Source organism: Xiphophorus maculatus, chromosome 4 (assembly GCF_002775205.1).
Source record: "Xiphophorus maculatus strain JP 163 A chromosome 4, X_maculatus-5.0-male, whole genome shotgun sequence".
In the NCBI taxonomy this organism is placed as follows: Eukaryota; Metazoa; Chordata; class Actinopteri; order Cyprinodontiformes; family Poeciliidae; genus Xiphophorus; species Xiphophorus maculatus.
In genome coordinates, this window is record NC_036446.1 from 17,060,750 (window position 1) to 17,075,357 (window position 14,608).

Sequence of the window (14,608 nt, forward strand, 5' to 3'; positions counted from 1 at the left end):
ATTTATACCACAAAAGTTTGTTCATAAAAAATAAAATAATGACAAACCTAATTGTGTTTTTATTTTTAATAATATTATTTTTAATTTCTGGATCGGCTGCTGTCATGTTTGCAGTTTAGTCCCACCTATTTCGTTTAAGTTCATGTTTAATCAAAGCTGGACCCTTGCCACACCTCATTCCTCCACTAAAACATGCTCTTTACTAATTAGAATAGTTTCAGAAACTTCTACACACCTCTTTGGGGGAAAAAAATGCGAATTTAAACAGCATTGAACTTCCCAAAACGATCGCCTCTTCAACTTCTATTATCAGGCAACCCGAGTGACGTTTTACATAAATGTGAGATCCTTTTGGATGCGGTTTGAACCGCAGCACAGTGTTGGCAGGTAAAGGTAAAGGTGCGCTCTGGCAGAGACCAGTTGGTCCGCAGGCGCCTGACTTGCTGTGAAACAGTTGATGCTCTGCTTGATCCCAGTGGTCAGGCTGAACATAAGAGGGCGCTCCCATTGCACCTGGCTGTGCTGCCCTATCCACCCCAGACACAGGGAGAGCCGGACGCAATGCTCCCATGTGTGATGTGGGGGTAAACGGTGCTGTCTTAACTGCTTTAGACGATAGGGAACTATATATATATATATATATATATATATATATATATATATATATATATATATATATATATATATATATATATATATATATATATATATATATATATATATATATATATATATATAGGATGAATCAAATCAGCATGGAAATAAGAGCTGCGTGTACTTGAAGATGCTATAGTGAAAGTGCGCACTAACTTTATTGAAATAGAATAATGCGCGACGCCTTTTTCTTGCATCTCTAAGAGAAGCAAAAGTGAGGCGTTAAAGTGTTCCAGCATCCTGTTATTAGCCCTACTGAATGTAACATGCTTATAAATGTTTTCTTCAACCCACCAAAAAAAAAATATATATATATATATATATTGTTTTTAAAATCAGGTACAGAGTTCTCATTCTCTCCCAATTTAAATATTTTCAGAGCATAATCTCACTCACTGTGTATTCTAAAGAAACTGTGATGCCCTTTTCATCTGTGTTTACCACAGCCTCAACATACAACTCACACCGTGCAGTCGTTAATATTACAGCCTATGAACATCTTAAATCCCCCCAAATCCTTCGAAATATATTAGTCGTTATCTCTTTATAAAGTTATATGACTTTTTCTCGAACACAGCTTTTATCTTTAAATACTTTCAACCCTGCTCATTTCCTCTGTTTCCTTTTGTGCTTTGTCTGGGATTGCGCGCGCTCGTGCACGCTCGCGTGCGTGCGCGCGCGCGCCCGCGGCTCACTGCAGAGAATAACTTGTAATTCAATTTGAAAACATTAAAATAAATGTTTCTGACAAGTCGTGCACGTGCGTCTTGCTTGCGACAGCCCCCCCCCCCCCTCCCATCTCTTCAAGGAGCGATTATATGGGGCTTGGCCCTCCGTCTGAATGCGCTGTTTTTGTTTCTGGCAGCTCTGGTGATGGTCAACCACTTCCACGCGCCCTCGCCTCCACGCAGCACTTTGCATTTCAAGCCACTCTGGCTTTCTTTGTCACATCCACGGGCTGTCATAGCCACAGGTTGCGTTGAATTTGTAATGCCACTCATCGATGCATGCCTATTGAGGCTGGCACGTGGACAGTTATCCTTCCCACTGAGAGGCGCAATTGAATGCTGGCAACACAAAAGCCCCCAGACCCTGTCAGCCCCCACCCCCCCACACACACCCCCTCTTCTCTTTTCACTCAAGCATAGGCCCTAAAAGCATGAAGGCCTCCGTCTGGCAGCTCCCTTTTTTGATTTAGCCCGCACCGTGCTCAATATGGCCACTGATGGAGTAATGTCAATCAGGCCTCTGCATTAATTTGTAAACTGAAGTTTGCATTGTTGCAGGGCTTTGAGCGAGCGACTGGCTGAAAGCTGCCTCCATGCAAGCCTCAAATTACACCAGACTCTTTTATTATCTGGTAGCCCCCTTTAACTCCACTAGCACGCTATTTTCGACCTATTCATTTTTACAATCTCCTTCTTCCCGAGAGAGCAGATGCGTCGCAAATCCTCGAGATTCCTGCAGTCTGCCTCTCACACATGCGGCGACTGGGAGGAGAACAAAAAAATGCAAACAGTTTGAGCGATTTATTTATTTAGTTTTATTTCTGAGGAGGGGGGGTAGCATTCTATACAGCAGATGTTGCGTTGCTTAAAAACAGGTATCAGTGGCTGTCGCTGCTTGTGGACTGCCGAGGAAATGCCGTGTTACAGCACACCATATATTTTAGCAGCAGGGAGAGAGAGGAGACGACAGTGAGGGAGGAAGGGTGAGGGAAAAAGGGAGATTGTGATGGAAAAAGGTGGGGTAGAGGGTGGGTGAGGGAGGTGTGGGGGGGTGTTGGGTCCTGGCCATATAGGCTACAATGTAAGAAGTTTGAGTCTCTTCAAAGGAATATATGCTATCGGATCCGTAGAAACGCCGCATCCCGGGAGGGTGGAAAGGTTTCATAACCTTTCTAACCTTTAAGTCAAAGGGCCTTGGAGAACATAAAATATAGTCTATTTATTTCATCAGCCATCCTTCTCAAGCAGAACATCACGGAGGTCTTCAACCGGTACAGCCTTAAAATAAAAACACACCGGAAAGAATTTCTATCCAGCACAAATATGAAACACACACACACACACACACACACGCACACACACACATCAGGTATTTTTCTTAATCCAGTTATGATTTCTTAAACAGTGCGAGTTTTTAGGTTCGTTCTCAGGGAATATCTAGATACGACAATGTATTTCTTTTATCTACTAACTCTGCATCGGAATTTAGCACGTTGAGGTCGCGGACTAACAAATCCGTATTGTTTCAATCAGCAGAAGGCGTTCTGTGAAAGCTGCTGCCTGTGTTCGCAGTAACTTGGGCTCAGCACAGAGAGCTGTTTGCACAGAAAGTGTGTAGAAATGAGACAGAGAGGGGTTGTCCACGTTCTCAAACAACCAACAAAAAATTCTGATAAAAAGTGCAATGACAGAGCCAAGTGTTCCCCCCCACTACAATATCTATCTGGGGTGGGGGGAAAAACGTCCTTAATTTGCGAGAAAAAAAGTTTGCAAATGTTCAGTTTGCTTACGTTCTGATCACCTTATAATGAGATATCAGACTGATATGTGGACACTAACACTCTTCTAAAAAAAATCCAAAACATACAGCCAGAACCTCAAGAAACGTCCTGATCAGTCTGAGTCACGCATTTTTTTTTTTACAGTTATTATTGTTATTTACATGAACCCACACGTATTGACAACGTGTTCCCACAAGTTTGGTAACAGATGTCACAATGGCATGCTGGTTCATCACACCTACACTCACAAGTCTTTCTTTCACTGGTGTGCTTGGTAAGAACAAATCTATTCATACTTTTGCAAATATTGCTACACACATCTTCTTAATTTTGATTTGAAACATGAACACGTTTATGGGGGGAAAAAATGCACTGACGCTTAAGCAGGTATTTTTGAGACGAGCTGAAGTTGCAGACATACTGTACAAATGCAAGCAGCTCTGGTGATTTTTTTTTCACTTTTTGAATGAAAGCAAATATTTCAAATTGTGCTCTATTCCGTCAGATCTGCGAGATATTTCCTTTCTAGAAGTGTGTTGTGAAGCAACAAAAATCCGCGTGTGCTGTGAGCTGAGAGTAAAAGGTAAATCATTGACGCTTTTATCATCCCTTTAAAAATGTACCTAATTCTTCATTTTAAAGGCGAAATTTTATTATTTTAATAAATATGACAAGAGCTTGAATTTTAGCATTTTATAGTTCTAAATCAATAAAACCTACAACTTACGTCTAATAATTAGAGGCACTCTTTGGTCTGAGTTGTGTTTCTTGTTCTTTATTATAACATCTTGTTCTGAGGAGAAGAAAAAGATTTTTTCTTTAAAAAAATAAATAAATAAAAAATTCCCGACTGAATCACTCAAGTTGAACTACGTGAACTTTATCAAAGTTGAAACACCGAAGCTGCGCCGTCAGGACAACTTCATATTAATTTTCTGCTCCCGAACTGAGGTATTTACTCTTAATGCGTAAAATATATATTTACCGGTCTAAATACACAGTTAGCTGTGATAATATGCAGGTGCCACTGTATTTACGATAAGCTCTGGTCTTTGCAGATTACAACAGCAGTTCTTGCGCCGTGCCAGCTCATGTGTTGCTGCTACTGTACAGTTCTGCGTAAAGGAAGCGCTTTAAACAAGCTCCTATTGTCGCAAAAAAAAAAAAAAAAAAAAAAAAATTAAATGTTTTTACTTTATTTGCTTATAATCGGTCGTTTACGTGGTTGTGTGCGGTGCAGATTGCCGAGCGCTTCGTCGCTTCCGTTTCGCTCTCATCAGAAAGTCAAAGTTATGATTTTTAATAAGTTGTCAAAGCGATCGCAAAACTCGTCGGAAACGCAACCCTGGCTCTACTTTTGAAGCGACTAAAATGCAAGCCTGGAAGTCTTAAGTAGTTGGAATAAAATAAAGCGGAGTCGCTTTTGTGCTGAAACTGCATATAGCCTATTATATTTATTTTAAAAAAAACGCAAAACAAAAACGCTTTTTTTAAAGTGAAGAGGGGGGAAAAAGCGGTGGAAAAACGTGCGCCAGTGCCGTCGGTGTTCGCCCGCTGAGGCTGCCCGCTCCCGCATTAACTTTCACTGTCTTCCGTCTAATCAAACTCTTACTTTCCGCTGTTCGTAATTCCATATTTTCAATTCCTGATCATTACTTTCCTCTTTTTTCTACTTGTATCTATCCATCCATCCCTCCCTCCCTCCTCTATCTCCCTCCCTCCCTCCCTCTCTCTCCCGAGCCTCTCTCCTTTGCTGAATCTTATTGATCCAGAAGGCGGCTAATTAGCCCTTCCCTTCGTGCCTGTGTAATGAAGCACATGCGCACTGAATTAATCACAGCCATTTTTTGCAGGAAACTAATTAGCAGGAATAAAGATCCAAAGAGTTTTTTCTTTTCAATCATCAGATCTCACTTTCACCTCTTCCTCGCTCCCTCTAACACAAGACTCATCGCCTGCTTTGCATCCAAATTATTTTTATATCGCCTTTAACAACTAATAGTAGCCTACCTACTTCGGTTTTTTACACTCCGCAACAACAATGATCTTTCTTTTGCCACCCTAAGCGCAAACTGACCAAAAGGAGACTGCCTTGATGGGATCTTTAGCTAAATCATCTCAATACTGGATTAAAAAGCGAGGATCACAAAGCGGCAGCGAGAAATTGTAAGTTTCAACTTTGCGTTTATCTCTTTTTCCCTCTCTTGTTTCCACGATCCTATTCTCTCGCTGTGTGACTTATCTGAACCACTCTGTCTGTTCGTGGGGTTTACCGTCTGGCGGACCCGGCGATATCCTCGCTTTTAGAGCGATGACCGGCGATCACAAGTTCATTTTCATGCAAGATACTTTGCTTTTATTCTCGATCTCCTTTTTTTGATCATTCGTATCGTTACCTGTGTTTACATGAGCGTTCCGTCCTCTCCTCCTCTCATGAATGGAAGATAAGAAACGGGCAAGACAGCGATCCGCTCCAGAGCAGTTGATCGTAGAAAAACACGGTTTTAAAAACAGATTCGTGTTTTGTTTTCTGCGGTGGGATCGGGGAAATGGGTATGGAGGGCTAATGGTTGTTAAGAGACGTGTTTTAAAGCACAAATGCAACAAGGAGGTGGTGGTGGGGGGGGGAAAGCTGTGCAGAGCGGACGAGGGGCAGCGGCAGCTCCACATGAGCGCAGCCCAGGGAAGGAGCTCCAAGTCCAGCCTGTGGGTCCGTGGGCGTCCGGGAAAACAGGGGGAGCATCTTTCGCTTTCTGCTCTGTTTTTCTGAACAGATTTGACACTTTCCACATCCAGAGAGTTTCGCCACCGTCGATTTCTAATAAAATCCTCTTCTGGCTGAGGACAGTTTTGTTCTTCTCCGACAACGTCTCTTGTGTGAAATGTGCAATCCCTCCGCCCAGCCTCAGCTCCGTCAGCCGCACACTTTTTCCCCCCAAACACTTTCTCCGTGTTTTAGCCCCTTTTTTTATTTTACAACAGCTGTTTGCCTCCTTTCGGTGATGTTTTTCACTCGATTCTCGCTCATTCACTGACGAAGTCACATGCAGATCGATTGACAAGCGTGTGTGTGTGTGTGTGTGTGTGTGTGTGTGTGTGTGCGTGCGTGCGTGCGTGCGTGCGTGCATCAGGGGGGCTCGGCGTTGAGTTGAATGTGGTGTTGTTGATGGGGTTGGGAGAAAAAACGGAGCACCGGGTCTCCTGCGTGACAAGAGCGGATCAGCAGGACCCCGCACACGGACAGGCTGCGAGTGGGAGCTGCGTGACGAGGGATCAGACATGTGGGTTCAGGGAAGAGACAGGGAGGCTGGCTTTGCTCCCTCGAACTATACTCGGCTACCGACTCTGACTTTCAAGGGAATATTTCTTTCTCGTGGAGAGAAAATACTGCCCTTTACATCTGATCTTAGGATGTTAGAATTAATGCAAAGTAACCATCGGAAACTTTAGATGGCGGTCCAAGCTGCATCCGCGGGTGGCGTTTAGTTACAGCATCAGTTTATCTAAAAAAATATTCAAAATAGAATAAAATGCCAAAATACGCAAAATCAGAACAAATGCAATGGGGGAAAAAAAACTGGCTGCAGTGGGAAAGAGGCCTTTTTTGACAATAACCTCACAAAATAATTAGAAAAAATAAGTAATTAAAATGCAAAAATCGGCATAAATGTAATAATAAAACATCATTTTTGGAAAGGAGGGTTCGAAGTACAGTCAGATTAACAAAAAAAAAGTAGAACGATGATTATTAGGGGGGGTTTATCCCAGAGAAAAACGAGAAAAAAGGGTGAAACATTTTTTTTCCTTTTCTTGCGATGAACAGAGACAGTGGTACTGTTGGGGTAAAAGCTGAAGGCTGAGGGGAGTGAGGTGGTGGTGGGGTGGCAGTTGTGAGTGTGTTTGCGGGGAGTGCAAGGGGTGTGGATGTGGGGGTGGGGGGTTAGGTCAGACAGCAAGAAACAGGGGAACAGGGGTCATAGAGTGAGTACAGAGATAAAAAAGAAAGAGAGGAAACCCCCTTGCAAACAGCCAAGAGGATAATGGGGAGAGAGTTGGGTCTGGCTGGGAGAAAAAGGCTGATCTGAGTTGTTGGTGGAGGGGTTGTGTGTCTTTTTTTTTCTATTATTATTTTTCGGAGCAGGTAGAACTCAAATAAAAAGGGGGTTCACTATTGTCAGCATCTGTGGGATTACGGATTTATTTATTGATGAGAGAATCAAAAATGGGGCCGGCTTTGATAGAATTAATCACCAAGCAGGGAGAGAAACTCCATCTACAAATGACGAGGAGGGGAGGGCTGTTAGGGTGGGAGAGCAGAGAGGTCAGATAGCCATGGGACATAGAGGAAGAGGTCAGGTAAATAGATCCCTGCTTTTCATACAGGAGATAGGAGTAAAAGGGAAGCAAGATTCCGTCTCTCTTAAGAATAGTCACAATTCGAAATGACTTTTTATAATTTGGTTCTGCCTTCTTTGGATTTTCTGACACTGGCTTTTTCATCACAGCTTTATTTGCCTGCAGTGGGAACTTCAGATTGCCACGATCAGAAACTTATAGATGCTCTGTAGGACAAGAAGGCCGCTTCACCCCCCGCCCCTCCCAAAAAAAACAACAAAAAAAAGAACACCAATAATCTCCCTTCCTGCACCGTTTGACAGGATAGCACTCCTCTCCTCCTCCTCCCCATCTTCCTCCTCCTTCTTTCCCTTCTCTATTACAAAACAAAGACAGCAGAAAATGTTTACTGTCATTGCACCTGCCTGTTTTTTTTGTTTTTTTTCCTGTCTTGCCACATTCTCATATTTATGTTTAATTATAACAGTTCCAGGAAAAGGTGTGGAAATGTCATGGGCCTTATTTTTTTCCATGTACTCTCTTTTCACAAAATACATCCATGTGTTCTGTTTGGTGTTGGTGGCAGCAGTTCCAGAATCCTCAACTCAGAATTATTTTTCACTGAATTCCAATTAGACAGTGACGGTTTTAAAAGAGGCATTTGAAAAATAAATACGTCCAAAATAGGTTTGTTTTTTAACGTTCACTCTTCTGTCTTTTATTTCTTATAGTCAAATTTTATTTAAACGTAATTTAGCAACATTTTGGTACATTTTAATCTGAGGGGGGAATGAAAGGACTTCTCATTCATGCTTCCCTCCATTTTGGTTAATTTTGTCGTTGCATGTTTTAATTATTTATTCAATTTATTTTACATATGTCCATGATTGCACGTATCTCACAATTTTTTTGAAGATGCAGAGTAAGGTGCACGTGGCAACATTCTTCATTTTTATTTAAATGACTAGAGGAGCTTTGCTTGCAGCTCTTCTGCGTTTAGTAGCTGCGTTAAAGTGCAGATGTGAGGTGTTGTAGCTGCTTTTCGTGGGGAGGAACGTGGTCGTTGTGTTGAAACGTCAGTGACCATTGATTCGGCATTGTCCACCGTTTGCACTTGACCCACGTCTGTAGCAACATTTGATGCGAGGTATATTTAGAAAATTCAGATGCCATTTAACTGTATGAGTGGGAACAGAGCGTCCAGCAGTTGGGTAAATGAGATAAAGGGGGGAGCCGCAGTCGTCACGGATTGGCTTGCTCTTTGGTTTGGCGTGAGACAGCGGAGAGCTGGAGGGGGGGTAACACAGAGAAAGGAGAGACAGCGCCTCTGGCTGTCATAACCCCTTCGCTTCCACACACACACTCACACACGCACACACACACACCCACACCGGTGCGTCTCCTTCTTCCTATCTCATTCTCGGCATCTCTGCATATTTCCCCTTCCTCGACTCCCACCTCTTCGTGTTTGGGATGTGGCACTGTGGGGGGAAATCGGTGCCACGTCTTCGGTCGGAGGGAGCCCTCTTTGGGTGAAGAGCTGGCTGGGAGCATACGTGGAATATTCAGCAAAGAAGCAGTGAGAACTGCATTTAGATATGTATGCACATAGAGGAGAAATAAAGAGTGTGTTTTTCTTTTCTTTTTTTTTTTTTACTTATTAACACAATTGTTTTAATTCACCATTTTGTTTTCTTATTTATTTCGAATATCTCTAAATAAATTGCAGGTCATTTCCAATTAGTTCCCCTCTTCCGAGACAGCATCATAAAATGCCTGTAATTGTGGCGAGTGTGTATTCTCTGAAACCCAAAAGCCGAAGCAGGCGTCTTGTCTCCACCATTAGCCGTATGGATGTTTAGATGAGTGCGACTGACAGACACAGATGATGGGCTTTTCATCTGATGTATGCTTTTCAATACGACCGACTCTTCCAGTCATGCTACATCTGAGTCCGGCAAGTACTCGTCATGGCTGTCAGAACGGGGTTCAAGCTGCTCGGGGGGTTGGGGGGTGCCGGTGGTCCCGGCTCAACACTGTGAGTGGGATGGATGTGATGGTCAGGTGTGTTTATGTAGGCATGCTTACAGTGTGAATGAATCCTCCACCTGATCCTTAATCCCAGCAGTCCAGAGTGTCCTCTTCATCTGCAGAGAGCCCCCTATCCTCTGCTTGTTTCTAAAATTCCCCCCTCCATGTTTCCTTTAGAGTTCGCCTCTTTTCTTTTTTTATTCCTCCTCACTGTCGACTGTCTTTTATCTTTCTGAAGTGAAGTTGGCGGGGTTTCTTGTGGTTTGCTCTTTCACAACATGTTATCGTGTTAACAATCTTGGTTAAATCATTGTGGTAGACAAGATTTATGACTGAGAAGATGCACATGTGTCACAGCCTGTGTGCGCACGCGCGCGTGTGTGCAGCAGCAACGTCCGGATTTATTTGTATGCCGACATTGTAAATAAATCAGTTTTCTTTTAAGTGTGCTATGTCAAGGTCTTCTCATGGCATAATTGTGTTTTTTATCAGTATTTTGGCAAGCTTACAGGACAAAGCTGAATTTAGGTGTCATGCAGCAACCACATTCTGATTGTCTACTAGTTGTAATGTGAAAAATAGGTGAAGCTTAAAAGCAAAAGATGCTTTCTTTTTTTCCACCCTTCACTCTTCACTCGTGGATGCTGTCGAGGTGACAGAATGGGGTTGAACAATACGTGAAATATTTATTTAAAAAAAAATTCTATTCCTTTTCTAACAATGAATTAAAGCTGTTGTATTGAGAGAAACACATTATAATATGTTCTTGTGTCCTTGAGTTGAATGTTACTTCTTGAATAGGTTTATTAGTATGCTTGCAAACCAAGCTTTTTCTTAGATGCTGTTGTCATCGCACTTATAAACTCAGTTTTTTTGTTTTGTTTTGTTTTTTTCCTGTTTTACTTTACTAACTGTGAGTCAAATTCCTGTGTGATGCAAGTCCATCCATGACTGGCAGCATTCTCAAAGTGTGTGTGAGTGTGTGTGTGTTGTGGTAGAGCAGTGTGCTGACTCTATCCTGTTTGAAGCAGCAGGAGCAGCGGTTAGCTCTCGTGCTCAGAGATGTGTCTGCGGAAGCTGCATATGCCAGTATGCCGGTCAGGCAGGGATGACAGCGAACGCTCTGAGGGCTGCAAAATTAAAACGGAGCTGCATCCCGGCCACCCTCCGACCCTCTACCCCCATGCTGCTCCTCATAAGCCCACCCTTCTTTTTGGACCCTGGAGGCCAACATTCCACCCTCCGCGCTGGTGCTTATCATCACAAAGGACAGAATGCATAAAACATGGAGGACGCTTAGACAGAGGCTGCCCAGGTCGCCTCTTTCTCCCTACGCCGAGCCGCGGAACAATGTGCGGGCCCCTCTGGCCTGTGACTCTGACGACACACACGCCATCTTTTTTGTCCTCCCCCTGTTTCTTTGTCATGCTCTTCCTCTTCCTCTGTGTTACTGTGCTCTGTGGAGTGATAACTGCCCTTGCATTGTTTATCTGTGTCTGTGAAATCTCCATTGTGTAACCCAAATGTAAGTGTGTGCGAGCGCGCACACGGCTGTTCGAGAGAGTGACAGCTTTAACAAATTGACACTGCCACAGCTGCACTGCTCTTGCTTTCATGCTTCGTATTATCTGTTGCTTTATGAATGAAAAAAAAAATCATTTGGATTTTTATATTTTGAGAAAAACATAGTATTTGTCATCTGAGAGACAAAGATTCGACTGACTGAATATAAATTGCTTTGTAAACCTGTAAGAAATAGGATATGTTTTGAAGAAGATGGGCCAATGCAGTCAGATTTCTCATGTATAACCTCTATCATATTTTGGTGGGTCACTCAGTGTTGCAACGTCATGGTTTGTGTGCGTGCGTGCGGGTGTGTGTGTGTGTGTGTGTGTGTGTGCGTTTACAATTAGATTTTGACTGTTACAAAAAAAATATTAAAAGTAGTAATAATAATATTTTACTTGCAGTATTTATATAACTGCTCTGTCACAACCTGTGGGTGCTTATTATTTTCAATGAGGCAGATAGACAAATAGATTGTATTATTTCGTGTTGGGTGGGTTATCTTTTTTTTGTGTGTGTGTTTCGCAAAATCCAGGCCAGAGTTCAGTTTTTGACTTCATATTTACCAATTTAAACTTGTCCAAGCAATTTTGGTTGGAATTGGTTCAGTTTTTCCCGTCCCTGTGTGTCTGATAAGCCACGGCTGCAGGAATGCACTGCTGGGATGTGCTGGACCCCAGCAGGTCTGTGGCACTTCCTCTCTGTGTACCTCACAGCTTATCCTCCCCAGGATTATAGAGAGAAGAAAAGAAAAGGGCGATGGCAGGAGCACTCCTTCTCCCTCTCACACACCCTCTTTCCCAATTTTTTTTTTTCTTAAACACACGCACAAAAATCTTAACAAAAAGAGTAATTCACTTGCAAATGTGTAGTTCCCTGTTTGAGGAGAGAAAAGGAGACTAGGAGGGGCATGTATGGAGAGATATGGAGAAGAAGGCTGTGATGTGCTTTTGGTATGAAGCTGAGGTTCAGTTACTGTCTCTGGGTGGTCACAAAAACAAACTGACCTCTACTAAATATTTATAGATTATCTTAGGATTTTTTTGTTAAATATATACTTTAATTTTGGAAAAAAAAATCTAACTGTTGTAGCTATGTGTACTTTGGAGCTGCTGTAATAAGGCAGGTAGATTGTGCAGGATGTGGCTGTCGCTCCACTGTCTTCCCCTGAGGCATCTGATGCTGTTGGCTCAGTGTCGTAGGCCACTGATCTGCCAGTAGTGAAGGGGTTAAGAAGCAAGGATAGCCCTCTTTTGTCTCTGTGGCCCTCTTTGCCATTGTTGTGGTGGAATTGAGCTCGGTGCACCTCACTTGACCACAGCAAAGCAATAAAATGGCCTCTAAGTGCTGCAGCCTCCATAGTCCTCTGAAGTGTGCTCTCTTTCAGCTTCTGCTGCTTTATTTCTTCTCTTTTCCTGCATCACTGTGCAGTGTGTATGCGCCGCATGCCTACATATACTGTACATCCTTGTGTTTGCTATTATATGTATTTATTACTCATGCAAGGCTAGTCCGCGTGAGAATAGGCTCACATAGTGGATTCTTTTTGAGACATGCGCACATCTGAACAGCGTTTTAGTTCATTTTATTTGCTTTTGTAGCAAACACACAATACACATAATAAGAGAAGATTATACCAGGTTGTATTAGAAGGTAGATGCCATGGTGCTGTTAGCACCTGCAGTCTTGGGGGGGAGAAACAAAAAGGCTACGTTTTTAAATAACACCTGTGAAAAATGCACATATTTAATATTTCTATGATTAAATTCAGCAGAATGCTGATAATCTTGTATATATATTCAGTGGAGTGTTTCTGGCTCTCATGAATGCCTGTAAATATCTGCACTGATCTGACCGACACCACCGCCAGATCGGCATTATAAAATTGAATGAGGATGTCCCACTGCTATGCCCGGCATATAAAAGATAGATGATTTGCAGATTTATACGCCCCAGCTTTAAGCTATTGGTCTACGTGAGTATTTAAAAAAAGAATAATTAAGATTACCATTGGACCAGTGAGACCAACGTTCTCCAAATAATCCAGTTTCTCCGTTTTAGAACGAGCTGCTATAAGGCTAAGTGTTAGTGCTTTTGCGTCTGATTGCACAGATGATTGTTTATAGCAGAGTTCCACCTCTGCAGACATTGTAATTAAAAAGAAGATATACTGCATGTGCGCCTGTCGCCATCCCGCCCCATCTCATCTTGTCAAATAAGCATCTAGTGCTTGCAGTGAGCATGTTGGTGGATTTATGAAAGATTCCTCATTGGCTGAATTATAATTGGCACCGTCCGGAGCGTAAACCATTTTTGCTAGGTGTCATACAGGCCGTATTAAATGTTACGCCCTCCTGCAATTAAAGCCATATTTCCTCAAAGCCACATTATATTACACCTTTATGTTTATACCGAGAGGGAGTGGGTGGGGGTCTTTTTTCCTCCATGTGTGGCTCAATTTCTCCCCCTATTCTCTCTTGCGTTTCCTTTCCCTCACAGAACATGCCTGGTTCTCAAGCTGGATCCCACCGTACCAGAAACAAATGTTGTTTTTCATTTTCTCTGTGTTAAATGAACAAACATGAGGACTTCAGTTCCTCATAATAAATTGATTAGAGAGGAGAAGGTTCCCATGCAGCAACACAAAAACACAGATATTTGTGTATGTAGCCCGAGGAGGAGGATGAGGCATCCTCTCATCTTCTCCTCACAAAAATACATTGATTTAAAAATTAGATGTATATATTTATCCAGTGGCTGTAATTCATTCCGTAGGTGATGTTTCATTAAAATGAATGAATAAATTTCTGACACCCCGCACTCTTTGACTGTTTTCATTCTGATTTCCAGGACCACAGAGCTTAGCTTGGACCAATAGGCTGAAGGGGGGTGAGGGAGACCCCAAGGGGCCGACTGGGGGCTAGACGGTCGCAACAGACTGGTGACCTCGGCTTTGTGACGTCATCTGCCTTGTCTGGTCACCATGGCGTTCATTTTCCCCCTACTGTTTAATGAATGAGGATGGAATCCCTCGGCTAGCCTGCACTGTTATTATTTTTTTCTCCTCCTTCTGCTGAATGGGGAGTCTAATAGATGCCTAGGAAAGCGTTATGCACGTTTATTATGGTGGCTTGGGTGTAAAGCATCCCCTGTATCACCTCATCACCTGCTGCATGGCCACAAGTCTGCTGTGGCTCAGTTTCGGTTTAATTAAAGGCGACATTTTCCAGAAAAGCTCAACGTTTGACATTTCAGTTTTACCCAGGTGGTAACAAGTGGTGTATATGTATTGTCAAGTGAAGCGATAAAACAATACGCTCACTGACCACACATAGGAAGTCAACCTGAGGTAAGAGCGAGGCTCAAAACGGATACTGGCTGTTTCAACAGTTTCTCTCCTCTCTTCGCGTGTTAAGTGCCAATCTTTTGACCAGATATGCCCTGCTTTTTCCTTCCTCTCTGCTATCATTGCACATCTGCTCATGAAGCACTTTTTTTCTCCATCCCCCCCAC

At 42.8% G+C, this 14,608-nt stretch overlaps 1 protein-coding gene across 4 annotated transcripts in view; it reads left to right on the plus strand.

The window, feature by feature from the left end:
* The window catches only part of zfhx3 (zinc finger homeobox 3), a 222,154-nt gene that overhangs the window by 78,215 nt on the left and 129,331 nt on the right, over window positions 1-14,608 (plus strand). For 3 of the 4 annotated variants that reach the window (XM_023332819.1, XM_023332818.1, XM_023332817.1), the window contains exon 1: window positions 4,899-5,329. The exons of the other annotated variant lie outside the window; for it this stretch is intronic. The gene's annotated coding sequence lies outside the window, so the exon portion shown is untranslated. Of the gene's footprint in view, window positions 1-4,898; window positions 5,330-14,608 lie in introns of those variants that run through there. 4 annotated transcript variants of the gene reach the window in all.